The sequence below is a fragment of the Crocodylus porosus genome, unplaced genomic scaffold (genome assembly GCF_001723895.1).
Source record: "Crocodylus porosus isolate Cpor-Errol unplaced genomic scaffold, CroPor_comp1, whole genome shotgun sequence".
NCBI classification, from domain to species: domain Eukaryota; kingdom Metazoa; phylum Chordata; order Crocodylia; family Crocodylidae; genus Crocodylus; species Crocodylus porosus.
Genome location: NW_017728943.1, coordinates 110,324,642 through 110,345,914, shown reverse-complemented (window position 1 = coordinate 110,345,914; position 21,273 = coordinate 110,324,642). Strand labels below are relative to the sequence as shown.

At 44.8% G+C, this 21,273-nt stretch overlaps 1 protein-coding gene across 1 annotated transcript in view; it reads right to left on the bottom strand.

Annotated features, from left to right (window-relative positions):
* PARK2 (parkin RBR E3 ubiquitin protein ligase) overlaps window positions 1–21,273 on the bottom strand; it is a 1,395,896-nt gene that overhangs the window by 903,704 nt on the left and 470,919 nt on the right. The gene's annotated exons all lie outside the window — the stretch shown is intronic.

Here is a 21,273-nt window from a genome sequence, read left to right as displayed (position 1 = left end):
GAGAATATCAGTATAGGAAGCAATGCTATCCTCTCCTACTACTGCTATAGCTTGGAAAAATGTTGCTGACAACATAGCTACTAGAGATCTGCATCATATGAAGGGCAGCAGAATTTGTTCCAGTATTTTCAACTTACTTTTAATTGCTGCTTGTATTACTAATTACTAAACATATTTTTAATTTAAAAAGAAAAAAAGTTCCTTTATGCTTAATCTAGTGTCCTTTTTAATCTTGCCCCACACGTTCCCCCAAAACTGATTATTTCTATACGGTTATGGTTTCATTCTGACAATTCTTTTGAATCACTGCTCAACCAATCGGTAATGTTTTTTCTTCGCATCTTATATAATACAATTCTAAAACATGAAAATCTGTGTTTTAATTGAATTTTTAATAACACACTTTTCCCCTGGTGGAACAATAATCCAGCAGAGATTTGTCAGAGTAAGGACTTTACACACTTAGTATTCAAACAATGAAGTTATTAGAGTTCAACTTAAAAACCATCATGTTAACATTTAATACCTAATTTTTTGCACATTTTGTTGCCCATAATATTTTAACATAAGGCAATTATATGGCTTAATAAATTAGTTCATCAATGCAAAATCCAAAACACATAGATATTATTCTGTAAGTACTTTCAAAATAAGGACTAACATTATGCTATATTAGGTGGAAGGTAACATTTTTTAAAGTTCACAAGTGAATCAGTGGCCTAAGTCGCATTTTCAGAGGCATTTTGGATAAAATCCACAGTAGGCTTTAGGTGCTAAAGAGGCAGACAAGGTGCCTAAATCCAGACTTGAAATCAGAAAAGCTGTTGATAAATTGCCATCAAACCCTGCAGTAACTCCAGGTGCTTTTATTTTCACCAGTAAATGTCCCTGGATACTTAAGTTTTTGGATACTTAAATTTCCTCAAGCACCTAGCATTCTGCTTTTGTGCATAGATTCATAGATTGTAGAGTCAGAAGGGACCACAAAGGATCATCATGTCCAACCTCCTGCCCCAGGCAGGAAAGAGCACTGAGGTCGTACGACCCCAGCCAGGTGTCTATCTAGCTTCCCCCGGAAGATCTCAAAGTTAGGTGAGAGAACCACCTCCCTTGACAGCCAGTTCCAGATTCTGGCCACCTTTACGGTGAAAAATTGTTTCCTAATGTCTAACCTAAATCCACTCTCCACTGGTTTGTACCCGTTATTCCTAGTTACTCCTAGGAGTGCCCTGGTAAATAGCGCAACTCCAATTTTCTGTTGTCCTCCTTTGATAAACTTATAGGTGGCTATAAGGTCACCCCTCAGCCATCTCTTGTGAAGGCTGAAGTGGTCCAGATCCCACAAATCCCCTCATAGGGTCCTGCATGGAGGCCACTAATCGTACAAGTGGCCCTCCTCTGAACCCTCTCCAGATTCTCCACATCCCTCTTGAAGTGCAGCGCCCAAAACTGGACACAGTACTCCAACTGTGGCCTGACCAATGCTGCACAGAGGGGGAGCATCACCTCCCTCGATCTGTTGGTCATGAATCTGCTAATGCATGACAAGGTGCGACTGGCTTTGTTAATGGCTTCGTTACACTGCCGGCTCATGTTCGTCTTGGAGTCAACTATGACTCCAAGAGCCCTTTCAGCCGCTGTGCTGCTGCAGAGGTCATTCCCAACCTATAGGTGTGTTGGGGATTCTTCCTCCCTAGATGGAGTACCTTTTATTTGTCTTTGTTAAATTGCATCCTGTTGCGTTCTGCCCGTTGATCCAACCTGTCCAGATCGGACTGAAACTGCTCCCTGCCCTCCAATGTGTTAACTTTGCCCCATAACTTGGTGTCATCTGCAAACTTGAACAGGGTGCTCTCCACACCCTCGTCCAGGTCACTGATGAAGAATATTAAATAGCACTGGTCCAAGGACTGAACCCTGTGGGACTCCACTACCCACCTCCTCCCAGGCTGAAAACAATCCATCCACCACCACTCTCTGCGTGCAGTCCCTAAGCCAGTTGGCCACCCACCTGACTGTGTAAGCATCCACTCCACAGCTTGCTAGCTTCCCTATAAGGATTCAAAACTGTGTCAAAGGCTTCTTAAAGGCCAGGTAGATGACATCTGCCTTGGCTCCTGTGTCTAGACAGTGTGTGACCTGGTCGTAAAAGGCTATAAGGTTTGTCAGGCAGGTTCTACCTGTGACAAACCCATGCTGGTTTCCCTTCAGCATCATTTCCCCTGCTGGGCCTTCACAAATGCACTCTTTTTTTCCAGTGTTTTCCCAAGGAAAGAGGTAAGACTGACTGGCCTGAAGTTACCTGGCTCATCCCTCTTCTCCTTTTTAAAAATGGGCACCACATTGGCCCTTTTTCAGTACTCAGGGACCTGGCCAGAGGACCATGAGTGCTCAAAACAGCTGTGCCAATGGCTCAGCTACGACCCTCCCAATTTCTTCAGCACCCGTGGATGGAGGTCTTCTGGACCTGATGACTTGTGCCCATCCAGCCCCTCCAAGTGCTCCTTCACTAAGTCAATACTAACTGTTGGCAGTCTAGTGCCTCCCAAACATCTATCTATGTTCAAGTTGGGTGAATTGTCTTGGCATGCACTGAAGTATCTCAGTTCTGACAGTGCTAAACAGTTCAGTGCATAATTGAGGACAAATCTCAGTCAGGTTCAACACAGAGACCATTCCCCCACCTATGGGCCCTGAGGAGCCCGATTTAATAAGTATGCTCAGAGCACATCTAATATACACATACAAGATTAAGCTCCACACAAAACAGCACTAGCTATCATAGAAAATTAGGGTTAGAAGGGACCTTAGGAGGTCATCTAGTCTAACCCCCTCCTCAATGCAGGACCATCTGCAACCAGATCATCCCAGTCAAGACTTTATTGAGCAGGGCCTTAAAAACCTCCAAGGATGGTGTAATCCGGGCGGTACTCCAAGAGATACCCAAAACACAATGACCCCTTTCCACTGCAAGAGGAATTTCTCCCTGTTAACTCCCAAGTCACCACAGCTGGGACTTGAAGTTAGATCTCCCACATGGTAGGCCAGAAGCTTTACCACACAGCCACCAATGTTGGCACTACTCCAGGCTGCTAGGGGTCTTGACCATCCAGGAGCCCTGGCCTAACCTCAAGCTGCCTGGCCTCTGATTGGAGGAGCTGGAAGCAGACCGGGGAACCTCTCAGGTTGCTGCTCAGATCCTTGTTGGAGCTGAGGGAGCCTCTCCTGCTGGCCACAGCCTCTCATAGGCAATCCTGGAGCCCAGCAGGGACCCACTCCTGCCAGCCACATGCCGCACTGCTGAGGGTCCAACTGCTGCTTGCAGGTCCCACTCCCTCAGGCTCTTCTGGGGCACCTGCTCCCACCCCACTGGCCCAGCTCTTGCCAGCTCTCTGAATCTCCTTCCTTGGGGTCCCTCGCTGGTCTTTCCTGAGTCAGCTGAACTGCCCCTTTTATCCCCCTCCTGGTGACCCAAGGGGACATGGAAGGCGAGGCTCTGGGGCCTGATTGGTGAGGAAAAGGAATCCCAAGTCCTCCAATCATCTTTTGCCCTTTCAAAACCCCTGGTCTAAATCACTGCCAGCTAGCCTGTCACAATGGAGATTCCACAACTTCCCTGGGTAACCTGTTCCAGTGTTTCACCACCCTCCTAGTGAGAGAGTTTTTCCTAATATCCAACCTAAACATCCCTTGCTGCAACTTGAGACCATTGCTCGTTGTTCTGTTATCTGCCACCACTGAGAAAAGTTTAGCTCCATCCTCTTTGAAACCACCCTTCAAGTAGCTGAAGGCACCAAGTGCCAGAACCTGCTCAGTGAGGTCATGGCTGGGGGATCTCAGTGGCTGAGTCTGTACTCCACACTCCTCCCACGAACCACTGGGAACCTCAGCTGGCAGCTCCTCCATGGAGCCATTGCCATGGGCATGTATGTGGTGAGCTTCACAGACACCCCAGTCTCCTGCCCCTTCTGCGGGCAAAGGGAGACCCTGGCACACATGACCCTCGAATGCATCAGGCTGCAGCCCCTCCACCTGCACCTCCAGAATCTCCTTTTGAGCCCAATTCCCTTAGCCTCTCCTCAGAAGTCATGTGCCCCAGCCCCTGAACTGTTTTTGTTGTCCTCCACTGAACTCTCCAACTTGTCCCCATCCTTTCTATAGTGGAGGGCCCAAAACTGGACACAGTACTCCAGATGTGGCCTCATCAGTGCACAATAAAGAGGAAAAATTACTTCCCTTGATCTGCTGGCAACGCTTCTACCAACAAAGCCCAGTATGGTGTTAGCTTTCTTGGCAACAAGGGCACACTGATGACTCATATCCATCTTATTGTCCACTGTAACCCCCAAATCCTTTTCTGCATAGCTGCTGCTTAGCCAGTCAGCCCCCAGGCTGTAGCAGTGCATGGGATTGTTCTGTTCTAAGTTCAGGACTTTGCATTTGTCCTTGTTGAACCTCATGAGATTTCTTTTGGCCCAATCCTCCAATTTGTCTAAATCACTCTGAATCTTAGCCCTACCCTCCAGTGTATCTACTACACTCTCCAGCTTGGTGTCATCTGCAAACTTGCTGAGGGTGCAATCCCTCACATCTTCCAGATTGCTAATGAAGACATTGGACAAAAGATATCACTTTTGTTTAAAAACAAACAGGCACACACACAAAAACCCTCAACCATGGTGGAGGTGGCTCTCCCCACACCTCCACGCAATAGCCTAGTGGTAAGAGCATTAATCCAAGAAGTGGGAAATGGGAGGGGTGGGTTTTAAGCCCCTCAAACAGAGGAGAAATTGAACTCAGTTTTTTCAGTGTTCTAACTACTGGGCAATAGGAAGGGAATGGCAACATCACCATTAACTTTTCAAAGAAAGGAGTGACCCTGTTTTTTCAGTAAAAATTACTTAGGCACCTAAATTTCAGAAGGATGTTTGGGGGCACTGAATACTAACTGGATTAGACACTTCCATGTGCCACAAAGTCAACTATCTAAGGATAGCACAGTCTTGACCCCATGGGTGGCTGTGACCTCTTGGTGAGCCAGTGACTTCTGCCCCATGCCAGCTCCTTAGGGCACTCTCCTTTTTCTTACTCTCCAGTCACAACCTGATGGAATTTACAGTATTGTAGGAGACCACCACTGGGTTCCAGAGTGAGCCTCAGTCCCTCAACCAGCCTGTGCTCCACATGTCCAACTGGCACCAGCAGTGCCTTCAGGTAGTAAATTGCCATAGGAGTATTAATCATGGCTTCCAACTGCACCTGTAGACATATCCAAGCCTTGCAGATGGTCTTTGATATCACTTCAGCATTTTACAGAGGCTCCCTTGGTCTTAACGCAACATTTGGTCCCTGTAACAGGGCCCTGCCCTGTTATTAGGGGCTTGGGGGAGTCTGAACAGCCCCACTCCCCAGAAGCACCTCTGCACACCCACTCCAGACCTGGGAGAACTCAGCAGAGGCTGGGAAACCATGTCCTAGGATGCAGTGAGTCCCACAGCAAGGGAGCTGACAGGTGTGGAGAGTGAGAGAGGATTAGCCATGTGAGCCCAGAATGAGAAGGATAAAAGACACTGAAAGCAGCCTCAAGGAGTTGCACCTGGCCCAAGAAATAGGCTGCCTAGTGTTACCAGGGGGTTAAGTAGCCACCAGGAGAAGCCAGAGCAAAGCTCTTCGGTGTTTGTTTGCTTGATCATTTGCTTTGTTGTACAAGTCTGCAGGCTGTACAAACCCTCCGAAAGATAAGAGGCAGCCAGGGGGTGAAGCCCAGAAGAACCACTGGAAGACACCCAAGTGCTAACTTATTTGTTTCATTTCTTTTGTTTGTTCTGTATTGCTAACAAGCCTGGAGTGGCCTCTCGGTATTATCCACTAGCCTGGCTGCAGCACAGGCAAGGGCCCTAAACAGTGGGTCCTCAGCCAAAGCCAAGCAGCACAAGTAATACTGGCCAGCTCAACTAGCTTGACCAAACATATCCTGCTGTGATCTGCCCAGACTCTACCCACAGCAACCTACAGTTCCCGCATGCCTTAAGCCTTGTTGGGGATCCAGCCCTTTTCTTCTGTCTGTGCCACACTAGCCTAGGTTCACTGCCTCAAACCTTAGCTTCTGGGACCCTGGCACTGGCCTTGCCCTTCTTGGGCTGCTCAGGGCCCTGCCCCTGGCCTCACCCTTCTCAGGCTGCTTTGATCCCTTGGACCCTGACCCAGGCAAGATTGCTTTCTTGCTTTCCAGCCACCTAGGTTCCCTGACCCAGGCTGAGCTGCTCTTTGACCTTTGCAGGTCTCTATCCTGGGTGCATCTCAGGTACCCTCATCGCATCCATAGCCACAATCCAGTCCTCTAGTCTTAGACTTAAACATGAGACAAATATAAGTAGACCATTTTCCAAACTAAACTTTACTCCCAGTTTGGGTCAGTGCCCCACCACAAAAACATATTTTCCCTTTAGTTACTCTGTCTGGGTAGCATAGGTGTCCATGTGCCTGTTTCCTGAAGTCCCTCTCTCCCAGAAGCTCCTTATCTCACAGCATGCAGAGCCAGATTGCCCTTTTGCCTCAGGCCCTGACTTTATACACTTCTCAGCCCCACCCCTTCCAGTCATGTGGCTCTCTAGCCACACACAAGGGTTTCCCCTTTGCCTAAAGGCCAGCCTGTGCTCCTCTGCTGCAGCCCCAACCAGCAGGCCTGGCCTGCTGCACTCTCTACTTAAACTGACAAGAGTCTCTGGCTTCCTGTCTCAATCATCTTTAGAGAAGTAAGAGCTTAAGGTATAGCCCTCTCTTCAGCATTTCCTATCGACTTCCTTGCCAATACTCTGCTCAGCTTGCTGGCTGTTGTGAATGTCATTCAGAATAGCCTAACTCTTCCCATATATTGTATTCAAGGTGTTTAGGTGTATAACTCAGGGTTCTTATCCCTGCTCCCAAGACATCTGTATTTTACATTAAGCAATCACTTTTGAAAATATAGAAACTGTCTGTGGATCAGAACCTAGACTTCCCCCATTCACAACTGACTATCCTAACTTCTGTGCAGGCAGGGTAGATTGAAACCTTTTATAGCCTGACTAAAACACAGATGTACAGCATAAGCTTTTGTGAGCAGAGAGCTTGCTTCATCAGATGCTGTGAAAGGACTGCAGGAAGCAGAGTTGGGAAATAGAAGGCAGTAATTAGCATAAAAAAGGTAGGCAAGGCAGAAGAAAAAAGGAAGGGGCAGTGCTGAGAGAGGAACCGTGGGTAGGAGAAAGAGGAAAAAAAGACCAGTTAACCCATTGAGGATCACAGGGATTATAAAAGCTAATTCAGGTGTAGGAGTTTTGGTTCTGCAAGGCCACAGTTAGGCTAAGCTATAGTTAAACTAAGACACCGCAAAGGACTTTGGGAGTAACAGGATTCACTGACTGTTGGATGACCTGATTAAGGTGCAGTGAGTGAAAATGCTAATTAAAAGTAAGAAAGAGTAGCTGAACAAGTTGAGGAGTAAAAAGGTAGAACTTGCTAGTAAAGTAGAGATTCATAGATTATAAAGTCAGAAGGGACCTGCAGACAAGTGCAGGGTACTGTATCTAGGGAGAAGGAACCAGTAACACTCCTATAGGCTGGGAAACACCCTTCTTGTCAACACGGTGGCAGAAAGGGACCTTGGAGTCATTGTTGACTCTAGGATGAACATGAGCCAGTAATGCAAGGAAGCAGTCAGTAGGCTAACCACATTTTGTCGTGCAACTACACCTGCATCACAAGCAGGTCCAGAAAAGTGATCCTTCCCCTCTGTGCGGCATTGGTCAGGCTGCAGTTGGAGTACAGCACCCAGTTCTGGGCATGGCACTTCAAGAGGGATGTGGCTAGCATTGAGAGGGTCGAGAGAAGGGCAACTCGCATGGTCAAAGCCAGCAGGTCAGGCCCTACAAAGAGAGGCTAAAGGGCCTGAATCATTCAGCCTCCATAACACAACACTGAGAGGGGACCTGGTGGCCATTTACAAACTCACTAGCGGGGACCAGCAGAAATTGGGTGAGGCTCTGTTCCCCCAGGCACCACCGGGGGTACTAGGAATTACTGCCACAAATTGTTAGAGAGAAGGTTCAGGCTGGACATCAGGAGGCATTGCTTTATGGTTAGGGCTGCCAGGCTCTGGAATGGACTGCTAAGGGAGGTGGTGCTCTCTCCTACCTCGGGGGTCTTCAAGAGGAGTCTGGACAGATATTTGGCTGGGGTGTTGTGACACCAGCACTGGTTCCTGCCTGGGGCAGGGGGTTGGATCTGATAATCTCTTTAGGTCCCTTGCAACCCTAAGCACTATGAAACTATGACCTCAGAAGATCATCAGGTCCAGCCCCCTGTGCCAAGCAGGAAAGATAACTGGGGGGTCAGGTGACCCCACTAAGGTGACTGTTTAGTCTCCTCTTGAAGATTTCCAGGGTACATGATTGCACCACCTCTGGAGGAAACTTAGTCCATAGTCTGGACCAGTTTGATAAGAAACAAACTGTATGCAGCAGGGGTAAAATGAAGATACCCAAAATAAGTAAGGGAGTGAGCTAGAAGAGCCCAGACTCAGCACAGAGTGAGTTCTAGATGCCCAAATTTGGAGCAGAAGGGCTTCAGTTGGCAAGGAATGAACTGCAGGTGTCTGAACTTAGCAAGACTACAATTTTAGGATTGCATTGTAATTATAGGAATCTCTGCTACCTTTAAGATGTGCATCCGGGTCAGTGGATCCATGCAAATACAGTTATAATGTAGGGCTTAGCTGCAGACAATAGTTCTAAAAGATCTTGCTTCTATGTTCCCACAGAACACTATTTAAATGAAGTTCTATGCAGTCTTCCTCACATGATAGTGGCCTGTGGACATCCTTTTTTGGACTGACTTTACTGACAAAAGGAATCATGCCCAATGAAAATAGTGGCCCATTCAATCTATTTCTGGCAATGGCAAGCATCAAATGCCTCAAAAAAAGGTGAAGATTCCCTGTACTGAGCAATTATGTACTCATATGATCAGGAGAACATTTACTCCTAGGCAAATACAGCTACTGTTTTTAATTAAACAACATTTTCATATATCTATAGATATAGCCCTTTTTTTGTTTGTTTTTTTTACACTGCAGAGCCAGTAAGAGAATTGGCTAGATTCTAGTTTCCTTTATGCTTTTCCATAGGAGACTTCAGGAAGGTTTTGCATTAAGAATACCACTGGTGATGACATTCTAAGAGCGAGATAGCCAGAGATCTGACAGTTGATCTTTCCTCTAAGTTTGCAAGGCTTTCAGTTACAAAAAAAAAAACCCTTTTGAATTGTAAGCTGAGTACATTTGATAATGGAAGCTACTGAGCAAGAATAAATATGGAATGCCTAAAATATATTTTTATAATGTCATGTTTTTTGCTACAGTTTTACTGAACTCAGCTTGTGTCTTTAGAGAAGAAAATATTTTCCCATATTTTAGAAAGCGCAAGGAAAAAAGGGTTTTTAAGTGCATCTAGAATGCACTAGATTGTCTGAACAACTCTTCGAATTATCAGTGACTGATGCTCTAAAATTGGATAGATTAGATGGAAGACAGGGCGGGTATGTGTTTTTTCTGTAATTTTTTAGGGGGTTGCCTTAGGTTAGCATGGTAACACAAATGTAATATGCACTTATTTATGTCAATGACTATTTTATTTTCTACATGGATTTGTCTTATGCCTCAGGAAAGGTTCCTCTGTGGTATCTGTTGTTAATAACTCTAAAGATATTGCCTTGTCTTATCTGCTGATCCAAATTAATGCCTATCTGTGATCCATTATACAAAAGGGATACACTGTGTGTGTAAACATCGCAGATTATCAAGTATTTCTTTTCTCACCAAAACAAAAGGAAGAGTAGGAGATTTAAAAGTGGTGCAACACAGTATCAGGAACTGATTCTTTGTAGAGAATAGAATTTGGATGACCTGGAAAAGTGACTTCATCATGGACCACATCGGTATTCATATCCCCATCCCCTCCCCCCTGCAAAAAAAAAAAAGCTTCTGTTTCATATTTTTATCCCACTTCCCAGTTAATCAGTATCTTCTGAGTGAACGCACAGAAAATAACATACTTCCTAGCAGCTTCAGCTGCTAAGTAAAATGCCTGACACATACACATCTGAGATATTGGATCCTGCTCTGGTGGAAATTAGTCTGATAAGGGAATTGTCTGAAATAGTCAAACAATCAAAAGAGCAACTTACTAAAAGCAGTGGAGATGATAAACATAAAGGAATATCTGACATAAAAGCAATGAATGGAGGTCTCTGAGTGAATGCCCAAGGGTACTGTGGTAAAGGGGAAAAGGCTAGAAAAAGAAAAGTTAGCTCAATCTGAAATAACCACAAAGCTTAATTAAAGGCTCATTTAGTTTCAGTAAAAAGACCCAGTATATGGCTATCATTTCCCAGCCCAAATTTGATAGAATTGGAGATAAATGTTTTTTTCCCTCTCACAGGACAAATTCATATATCCAGAGTTAAATGAAGTCTTAATCTCTGACCCTAACTCTAGGTTAACAGAAACAGGCAACAACCAGCAGGAAAAAGAGAAAAAAATGATTTCACTTGGATTTGACTCAGTCACATATTTTGACTGACTGACTACTTGTTCACTTGTGTCCTTTGTCCCTGGTGTCCTTCCTAGAGATGGACCGCTGTGATGCAACAAGCATACCCATCTCCTCTTAAAAAACAAACTTTACTGCTATTTTGAGAATGAGGGACTTAAAAAAAATGCAAGTTTATTATTTTATTTTTTTTGTCTCTGCGCTGTCCCAAGTCACAAAAGTATTCAAAACCCAAACAGCCCAAACCTCAAATGTCAGCTATATCAAAATACACACTGTATATTTAGGTCAGCTTCCTTGGTCCTTAAAGCTCTCCCTGAGAAGGTGGGCCTTCTTTCAGGCCATGCATATATAAACAAAACCACAGCTAGCTCTGATTTGCATTAGGCAGTCAGATCCCACTGATGGAAGTTTGTGAAAAGAAAAGCAGCTTCCACTTCAGATTCTCAGCCTTTAGACTGAGACTTAAGTCTTTAGACTCTCCCCCAGACAATGATGATGGAAGGGTAATCACCATCAGAGGGCAAAGAGAGAAAAGGGGAGGGGAATTAACACTTACCCAGTACCCTCAACAGACTTCAAAGTAAGATCATTGCCATGTAGGCTATTCCCTCTCTTTTTCACATAGCACTAGGAATATGAACCTTTTATCCACTTTCCACTCAGCCCCTTCAATTAACATTTGCTTCTGCTCCTCCTGCTTTCATCCCTCTTCTCTTAACCTATTTTCTCTTTTCACTCATCCACTTTGGGGAAGAGGATGAAGGTAGATGATGAGGGAAGAAAGACTCTCCTTCAGACTCTCCTTAAACTATCAATCTCCACAAGAACTTGTGGTGATGAGTTGCACGAGTTAATTACATGCTGGTTCATTTTTTTTATCCTCTACTTCTAGTACTTTGGGAGATAGTAAGGCAAATGCAGGTAGCAAATTTAAGTGTGATTAGTTACTGCAAAGTTACACATGTGTAGATGTGACCCAGGAACAAGTTGACTCCCAGGGCTGCCCTGCCACTAGGGGGCCAGCCCCAAGACTCCAGACTGGGAGCTTCTCTTACCCCAGGGCTGGGCTGCCTCTATGGGTCCTGCTGACAGTTGTGCAGACCACCCAAGGTCTTGGCAGGGGTGGTCCAACACTGTTGCTGCCACCACTGGCGGTGTTCCTGCTGCCAGGTGTCCTCCGTCCATGCCTCCTCTGCCCAGGTCTTGCGGAACAGCTCTCCCTGGGCCTCACAGATGTTATGCAGCACACAAGCTGCAACAATGACCCAGGGGAGGTTCTCCTTGGCAAACTCGAGGCAGGCAGTGAGGGAGCACCAGTGGCTGAAGGTGCACTCCACCAAGGTGAAGGTCTGGCCCAGGCAGCAATTAAAGGGGGCCTGGCAGGTGTAGGACCACATGAGCCAGGGCAAGAGTGGGAAGGTGGGGTCCCCAGCGAGGAGGGGCAGGACCATGACAGCACCCAGCTGCAGGTCTGGCACCCCTAGCACAAAGTGCCCACTATCCACCAGGCCCAGCAGGCTGGAGTTCCAAAACATACAGGTGTCACGGGCACTGCCTGCCGAGCCAGCATTCACATGCATGAAGGTCCCACAGTGGTCCACAATGGGCTGGAGCACCATAGAATGAAATCCCTTGCAGCTGTAGTAGGGCCAGTCACCATGAGGCAGGCAGGTGATGGGATGTGGGTCCCATGTATTGAAGGAATCCCAGAGAACAGAACCCTGCCATCACCACCCAGGGGTTGTGCACTTGGAACATGATGTCCCCCACAATGTCATGGAGGGTACCACATACCTCCAGGACAACTTCACTGACAGTGGCCTTGCCCACTGCAAAGAGATGCCCCACATAATGGAGGAGCAGGGCAAGGGCCAGGCAGGTGTCCAGGGGCAGAGTTGGCCACGTGCAGGTGTCCTGCCACTTCCTGGAGCTGCTCAAGGTCCCAGAAGCTGGCTCAGGTCATGCAGAAGGCATCCAGCCATTGATCATTGTCCTAGGTGGCCTGGACAACGTGCAGCCACCAGTCCTGGCTAACACAACTGGCCCAGACGCAGTGGGGCTTGAGGCCCAGGAAGGCAAGGGTGGCCCAGCAGTGGTATCCAGAAGCCCTTGTCAGTATCCCTGCCTGCAGCAGCTGCACAGTGGTGGCGGCAGCCCTGGGATGGCACACTGTGGCCAGGCAGGTGGTCACTCTGTGTGGAGGAGCCAGGCAGGGCAAGATGATGGTTGATCACTCATGAACAAGACTGTCTTCCAAGGATCTTAAGAGCCAGTCCACAGGTGGCTCCATAGCCCACGTATCTTGTCACAGTGAGGACAGGTGTTTCCAGGAGGGATGGGCACTGTGTTGTTCATTTCAGCAAAGATGTCATGATTTAAGAAGACTCTCTTACTCAGATGTCCAAAGGCTGCACTTGCACATTTCAAGTGGTGCTGTATTTCTGTGTCAATGTCTGCCTTTGATGAAAGATGGCTTCCAAGATAGGTGAAGTGATCCACATTCTCCAGCAATTCTCTGTTGATTTGAATGGGGGGGAAGGCGAGGTTGTTTCTCCATTTGGAGCAGGTTAGTAAAGGACTTGCATTTTCCTGATGTTTAGATTTAGGCCAATACTCTTGTAGACTATGAGAATACATAGTTTGGAATTCCATTTCAAATTGAGAAATGACAGCATTGTTATCCACATACTGGACCTCCATCATGGATGTTGTTGTGGTCTTCATTTTGGACTTGAGTCTGAGGTTGAAGAGTCTTCCATCCATCTTGCACACAATTTCAATTCCAGGTAGGAGCTTTCTGTCAATGAGGTTCATTATGGTGGAGATGAAGATGGAAAACAAAATTGGAGTGACGACACAACCTTGCTTCCCTCATTTTCACCTCAAATGGTTCTGTTTGATTCCTGTAGCTGAGAATGCTTGCTGACATGTTGTCATGGAGAAGTCTCAGAACACTGATGAATTTGTTTGGGCAGCCAACTTTCCATAGGGCTTCACGGTTTACAGAATCAAAGGCTTTAGAGAGGTCGATGAAGGCTAAAGTATAGAGGTCAATTTTGCTCAAGACACTTGTCCTGGATTTGATGTGCTGTAAAGATCATGTCTGCAGTTCCTTGAGATGGTCTGAAACCACTTTGAGATTCTGGAAGAATTCCTTCCACATCTGGGAGAAGGCAGTTAGCGAGGATACAGGCAATGACTGTCCCAGCAGTGGCCAACAATGAGATGCCTCCATAGTTTCTGCAATCAGTTCTGTCCCTCTTCTTGAAGATAGTAACAATCAAGGCATCCCTTAGGTCAGCTGGGATTTCTTCATTGTTCCAGATTTTAAGGATGAGGACATGAAGCTGACATGTAAGTTGTTTTCCTCCTCCATTGAAAATCTCTGCACGTATTCCATCAACACCAGCTGCCCTGTTATTCTTCATTTTCCTGATGGCACTCCTGATCTCTCCCATGGTAGGGAACAAACTGAGGTCTTCTCTGATTGCTCTTTGTGGAAAGTTGTTGATCTTATCTTCATAGACAGTTGAGTCACGATTCAGAAGGTCCTGGAAACGTTCTTTCCAGAGAGCATTAATGGATTCGCCATGTTTTAGGAGTGTTGTTCCATCCTTTGATTTCAGAGGGCTAAGGCCTTGAGTGCTAGGGCCATAGACAGCTTTGGTAGCACTGAAAAAGTCACGAGGGTCACAGATGCCAGCAAAATGTTGGATTTGTTTTGATTTCTGAATTCACCACTTCCTTCAGTTCTCACGTTCTCCTCTGCACTTCTGATTTTGCTTGTTGGTGTGCATTTTTTCTTGATGGCAGAGTTGATGTCATTCTGCTGGGCACAGAAAGCTTTCTGTTTCCTGTTGATGAGACTTTGGATTTCAGTGTCATTTTCATCAAACCAGTCTTGATGTTTCCTGGTCTTGCATCATATGGTATTTTCACAGGATGAGAGCAAAGCTGTCTTGAGTCCTGTCCAGTGCTCCTCAACTCCCTCTGGGTGCTCTTTTGGTAGTGTCTCATTCAGGAGTTGCTGGAATACTCTCTGCTTGAGAAGGTCATTCAAGCATTCAGTGTTGCACTTGCACCTGACCTGCTTCTTCGAATTCTTTGTTTAGGAGCAATCCTGATGGACATGCAGGAATGGATGAGGTGGTGGCTCTCATAAATCGGGACATCTCATAAATCGGGACATCTGCTGATGAGTCTGAACAATCAAGTAGTTAATCAAATGCAAGTGTTTCAATCTAGGGTCTTTTCAGGGTATCTTGAACTTGTTTCTTTGATGGAACAGGTTATTTGTGATGACAAGTCCATGTTCTGTGCACTTCATCAGAAGAAGGACCCCAGTAACATTTGAATTTCTGATAGTACCATTCCAAAGCTTTGAGTTTCTTCCCACTCTGGCATTAAAATCTTCAAGAAGGATGATCTTTTCTTCCCTTGGGGGATGGTGTCAAGCTGTGAATAGAAGTTCTCCTTCATGATCTCACCAGCACTGAGAGTCAGGGCATATGTACTCACAATTGTCGCCTGTTGGTTTTTGGCAAGTTTCAGATGGAGTGTCATGAGGCGTTCATTAAACGCCAACTGGGAGTTCTGAGAGTCAGTTCACAAGTTTGTTTTTGATAGCAAAAATCAACTCCGTGTGTCTGTGGCTTTTTCTGCTCTCCCTCTCCTCTGTCTATTCCCAGACAGAACTAAGCAAGTTGAGTTTCAGATGGGGTAACAGTGTTGTTGTTAAACTTCCTCAGTTCACAAGAGTTCATTCCTGCCCTTCGCTCAGGGAAATCACTATTTGCATAGTCCATTAATGTTTGTATGTTCCAGGTTCCAAAAAGCATTTTTGTCGCTTTCTGACTGCATAGAGGTGAGCCCACTGGACGCAGTTTTCCAGTCAGGAATTGATCAAGACAGATTATGTTTGGGGTACCTTTTCTAGTCCCTTCCCCATGTGGGGTGAGCAGAGTGGATCCTAAATTGAACTGCTCAGTCATGGGTACAGTTGCCAAATTGCTCTTACTGCCTCTGTCCTTGAACAAGTTGACTGAAGCAAACACCCACCGCGTACGTGCTGGTCCATGACTAGGAGTTTCCAGATCTCACAGTCCTGTCCCTGTCACCACTCGCCAATCACCATAGGAACATAGGATTTTCCTCTTGTGCAGAGGAGATGTATAATTCCCATAAGGAAGACACTTGTGCATGACTTCGTCTACTGTGAGGCTGTTGTCGCATGCCAACAACTGCACGGTCCTTGACAGATAGGGATCTAAGTCCAAAGGCATGGAATCCAAGATGATTGGAATCCCTTGATCTGCTGCAGCCTTCATCTACCTTCACAGCTGCTTAAAAGAGGGTTACACTTTTCTTCTGCCAGGTTCACCATTGAGGTCTTCTTGGATCACTCTTAGTCAGGATACCCCACCCCCTCTCGATCTTTTCTGGGGATCTCCACCTTAGATGCTTGTGTCCCCCGATGAGGCTGAGAGCAAGGCCATTGGGAGCTTCGTGGGAAGGGTCACCTATGGCAGCAAAAGCAAGGGGCAAGATGGCCGTGGGCTAGGTAGCGGTTGGAATGTGCAGGAGCCTGGGGCACTGGTCATGGCTGCCATGGGCAGAGACAGGGGCAGGAGAAGCCATGGCATAGGGGAAGCAGAGCTGGCAAGGAGATTGCTGCCGTGTACTGTCCCTGCGCTGGATATGCTTCACATGAGCAGGGAAGTGGCTGACCAGGGAGCAGAAAGTGGAGCTGGCTTTCGAAGTGGGCCACTGGATGCTGGTCAAAATAACCAAACAAAAAATTATAAGTTATCAATATATTTGGTACAGGAGTGAGAAAATGATACTGTTTGGTAGGACAAATCGGGTTAAGCCAAAAGGAAAAACTTTACAATTTCCATTTCCAGAGAGATGTATGCAGGACCCAGTTAGGGTCTGGTTCCTACCAAAATGTGCCTCACCTTCTCCATGTTAAGAAAAGGTCAAGAGAACAACCAAATATAACCATTTCACATTAGTTTCCTATTGAAAAAAAAGCAGAAGTTGATTTGAATCTGATACCTTGAAAGTGACCCAAGAGAAGTTGGGTAACATTTTTTAGAAAAATATTTCTTTCACCAGAGAAATGCGTGTTTGGGGCAACTGAAGCAAGTCACAAGTTCAAGCTGAATTTGATTAATAGTTTGACTGCAGAAAAAACTGGAGAAAAAGAAAATGTTACATTCTGACATTTTCATAATGGAGTCTTTTGACATTTTGACACCAAATTTGGCTAAATTTAGTTTGTAAAAATCCATACTATTAACACTACCCCCAAACCAAAATAAACATTATGTTTAGTAAAGAAGAAAAAGCAAAAATTTCCTCTGACCTGAAAGCAAATATTGACCACAGTTGTAACATTGGTAGCACTATACAAAGCTAGGGCACAGACACGTATGCTATCTTTATTGCAACAAAAATGTTCCTCTTTCAAAGAATAACTTTCTTGTGGCAGGATGTTTTGTAGCCTTGCATGTAATATTGGTATAGTTATATATAACACTACAGGAGGTTTCTTGGATCTCAGTCTCTCACTCTTCCTCCCCGCTTCAAGGAGAGCAGGGGAAAGTTGACAAGCCATCAAACATCCCTGCCAGCACCCTGCTGCCACATGGTAGTAGGAGCTCTGGCAAGAGCCAGTGCTGCTGCATCACAGCTGGCAGCGGGGACTGTTCTCAGTGCTGCTACCACTGCAAGAGCAACAGCTTTTACCAATGATCTGGTGGCCCTGTTATCAACCCAAAATGATCTTTTAAATACTGTGTTAGTTTTTTGTTTTGGTTTGTTTTGTTTTTCCCCTTTTGGTTCAGCCACTGAACCCAAAATATAATTTTTTCACATAGCTGTGACCATTACTTCAGTTTTTTTCTCTACCTGGAGATCTGCCTGTCTGTCAAAGTCAGAACCAAAACCCTGGGGGCCAACAGGAGCTCAAAGAGCAAAATCTTTATTTTAGGGTGTTTAATTTTGGACTTTAATTAGTGTGACTGTGAGCGATCAGACTCCACAACTGCACATAATAGCAGACTTACCCAAGGTAGCTAGCTATATAACACAATTAAGAGCCCAGAAACAGGAATAAAGGTATAGACTTCTAGTCAGACACATTTCATTCTGACTTCCCGACAACATGTCTAGGTGTTGCAGGGCACTAAGGTGTGCCTGCTCTTTCAAGAGCAGAGTCAGCTTAGCTAGGGAGCCCTGAGACGTAGGCAAGGCTCCACAGCTGCAGGTTGCCTTGGCAGTAAGCTAACCAGGGTATTAGCTGGAACCAGCACCCAGTCGGCTGACCAGAAGGAAACAGGACCCTGGGCACATATAAGCCACAGGGCTCAGGCTGGCAGGAAGTTAGTTCTCTGTCAGAAGTCAGGGAGAAAGAGCTCTTGCAGAAACGTTACTCAGAGACGCTTGGTTGCCTATTCTGCTGCTGGTAAAACTAAAAGGGCTCTAGGAGCTCCTAAAGTATCTGGAGCTAGGAGGCACACATTGTTGAGGGAGAAGCTTGCCTCTTTAAAGGGGCAGGGTGTGACCTCCTATGTTATTGTTGTTGTCATGTTATAGCCCAGGGGCTTGAATTTATGCTGTTATTTGTATCTGGTGGACCAGGATGAGGTTATTAGGGCACAGGAGGCCTCATTGCCGGGCACACTACAGTATGGAGAGCCCAGGGCCAGTGAGGGCATGAAGACAGGGGTGTGGAGAGCCTAGTGATGACAGGAGGCTAGCTAAATCAAGGCGTACATCGTAAGTAAAATAATAAGAATACCATTTAAGAGAGCTGATAGTATAATACAAAAACATTAAAAAAAAATGCAGTAGACATATAACCTTCAATGGAAAATCTATTCCCAGACAGAACTAAGAAAGCATTAAAAGTGACCTTCTAAATAAGGGGAGGGGGGAAATAAAATCAACACAAGGATTGCGGGGATACCTACTACCCCTCACTGCACTACTATTATAACCTTCTCACAAACCAAGGACAGAGATCATGTCTAAAATGCAGGAGACACAGAAAGGAAATCAATTGGAAGAATAGCAGTAGGCTTTTCATTCCCAGATTTCAGCCTGGTGACCCATAAATGATGAGAAACTTCAAAGAAAATAAATAAATAAATTGCTTTATTACATAGGGAGCAAAAGCTGGGATATTTTTCAACCTCAAACTAGACAGTATATAAAATAGATAACTTTATGCGTTATATGACTACACAGCTGCTGAAAATCACTCCTAGAGGAAATATGAAGACAAAAATTAATCACTCAATAATTCAAATAATGAAGCAAACTTAGGCCCTCATATGGTACAGGCATCATATAGTGCGAATTCTGCCTGATGATTCCCAATGATGTAAATAACACTTCATATGTGGCCAGGAAAAAATTCTGATGCAACACTGTGGCCTAAATAATGCAGTTATCTTAAACTGCCTACAACATAAATTCCAGTACTCCAACAGTTTGTAATATTTTATGATGCTATCATTTTATCTCTAGTAGTTATGAGTTTATTTTCAGTGATGTTTAAGTTTACATTTTAAAGTATATTAGGATGTTATATATGTATTTGCAATATATACAATACATGACGTGACAAGCAACACCTAAGGAAAGAAGCAAAAAACAATAACTTTACTATTAAGGATTTCATATCCACAAAGAAAACTAATGGACAGAAAAAGCAAAAAACTTCCACATTACCGTGCATTATCTGTGCATATTATGTGTTAAGAATACATAATTAGAATTATGGCGACACATTTATATCCTCTTTTTTGTATATATACACTTCTTACTATTCTGTCCTTGCATCAGCTTAAATATTGACCAGGAAAATGATAACCAGAAAGTTAAAAAAAAAAAAAGAAGATATCCTGGGATGAAAAAGGATTCACTGCTCTTCTAGACCAAAAAGCTAGTATTATTATACAAATTGCCATTAGACAGAATTGTCAAGGACAGGATTTCACAGCAAATTAAAGAATACAAGCATAAGAATTTGCAATTGTGTAGCTAGCCATAAAGTTGAGAACGTCACAGATGCAAATTAATGGCTCAGAACCATTGTCTATTGAATTATTTGTGGAGATAAATGTCAGCAAGGTGTGGGAGGCTATAAAATGAAGTCAGGGACTCAATATAATAAACTGCTTTGATTTGGGGGGAAACAAAACAATGAACCTTCAAAACATCCTTAAATCTCTGATGATGTCTTATTTCTAAAAATGAGCATTTGAACCAGATCCTGAAATTTATTTTTTCTAATGCCTCAGTTAAGGTGGATATGGAAAATCAAAATAGACATTACAAGTTATCCTCATAAGCCTACATCTGTTTATTGTGTATGAAATATTTCTATGGACTTCAATAGGGATTATAAAAATTTAAAGAATGGAAGACCAAATCCTAATTATAATAATGTAGGCTATCATGTTCAAAACACCCTATAGGACACAATCATAATTAGTCTCTGCAGACTTTCTAAACTTTGTATATACATTTCTTTTCCTTTTAATCACAGGTTGTAGAGTACACTCAGGAAAAATACATCCCCTTGACGATTATAGAAAGCAGATATAATCTGGAGCACCTTCTGGACAAAGCCTGAAATATATTGATTGATTTTAGATTGCTTATAACAAATTGGTAATTGTATAGGTGTGGGGTTGAAGATGTTTTATGATACAGGAAAGTTGTTGATTATTGTTGCTATTTTTATACCAATTCATTGTCCTTTGGATGACTATCAGTACAAGTTTGCTTAAGACACTTGGATGACTTCAGGCTTATAAGCCTAATAAATGCATAAAAGCCTAATTCATTTATTAGGCATGTAAGCCAAATAAATTAATAAAAGAGGGAGTATAGCATTTCTCCCTTGTTACACAAGGCAGGATGCAAAGCTCTGGCTTTAAGCTGCAGGCAAGTAGATTTGAACTTGCTATCAGGAAAACATTTTGTCCTGTTAGAACAATGAGGTAGTGGGATGGACTGCCCAGGAAAGCTGGTGAATCTTTAGTGGAGGCTTTCAAGAAGAGTTTGGATAACGATTAGCCAGGAATAATTTAGCAGTAGCCTTCTTGCAGAAGGTTGGACCAGTAGACCCTTGAGGTCCCTTCCAACTCTGTGATTCTGAGTAAATCTGGACCAAATTATCCCTTCCCTTGAGAAGGGGCTGGTGTGTTCCCCTCATGAACCAGAGTCATAGCTACCAATTTCAGCACCAGTGGCAAAGATGGTGTCAAGAGCCAGAGATGGGGAGGAGAGGGGATAAATGCTCTCTGCATGCACCCCTCACGTGCCCTGCCCCAGTATCCTCAGGACTCCCTGCCCAGTATCACGCAGCCCCAGTACTCCAGGTACTCCCTGTCTGCTCCTCACAACTCCCTGCTCCTTTCAAAGATCCCTGCCTGGCCCCCTCTTCCCTCCCAACTATGACCCACAGGACACAGCACTCATCTCTGTCACCCAATCTTGGCCCAGAGGGCAGGGAAAGAGCCCATCCCTCATCCCTGCCCTGCTCTGAAAGAGTGCTCACCTGGCCCATGGGATAACATGAACTCAGTTGGGTGCTGGGGTGATGCTTGACCCTATGCAGCCAGTTGCAGAAGAAATAGGCAGACTCCTGAAACACTACGTGTCC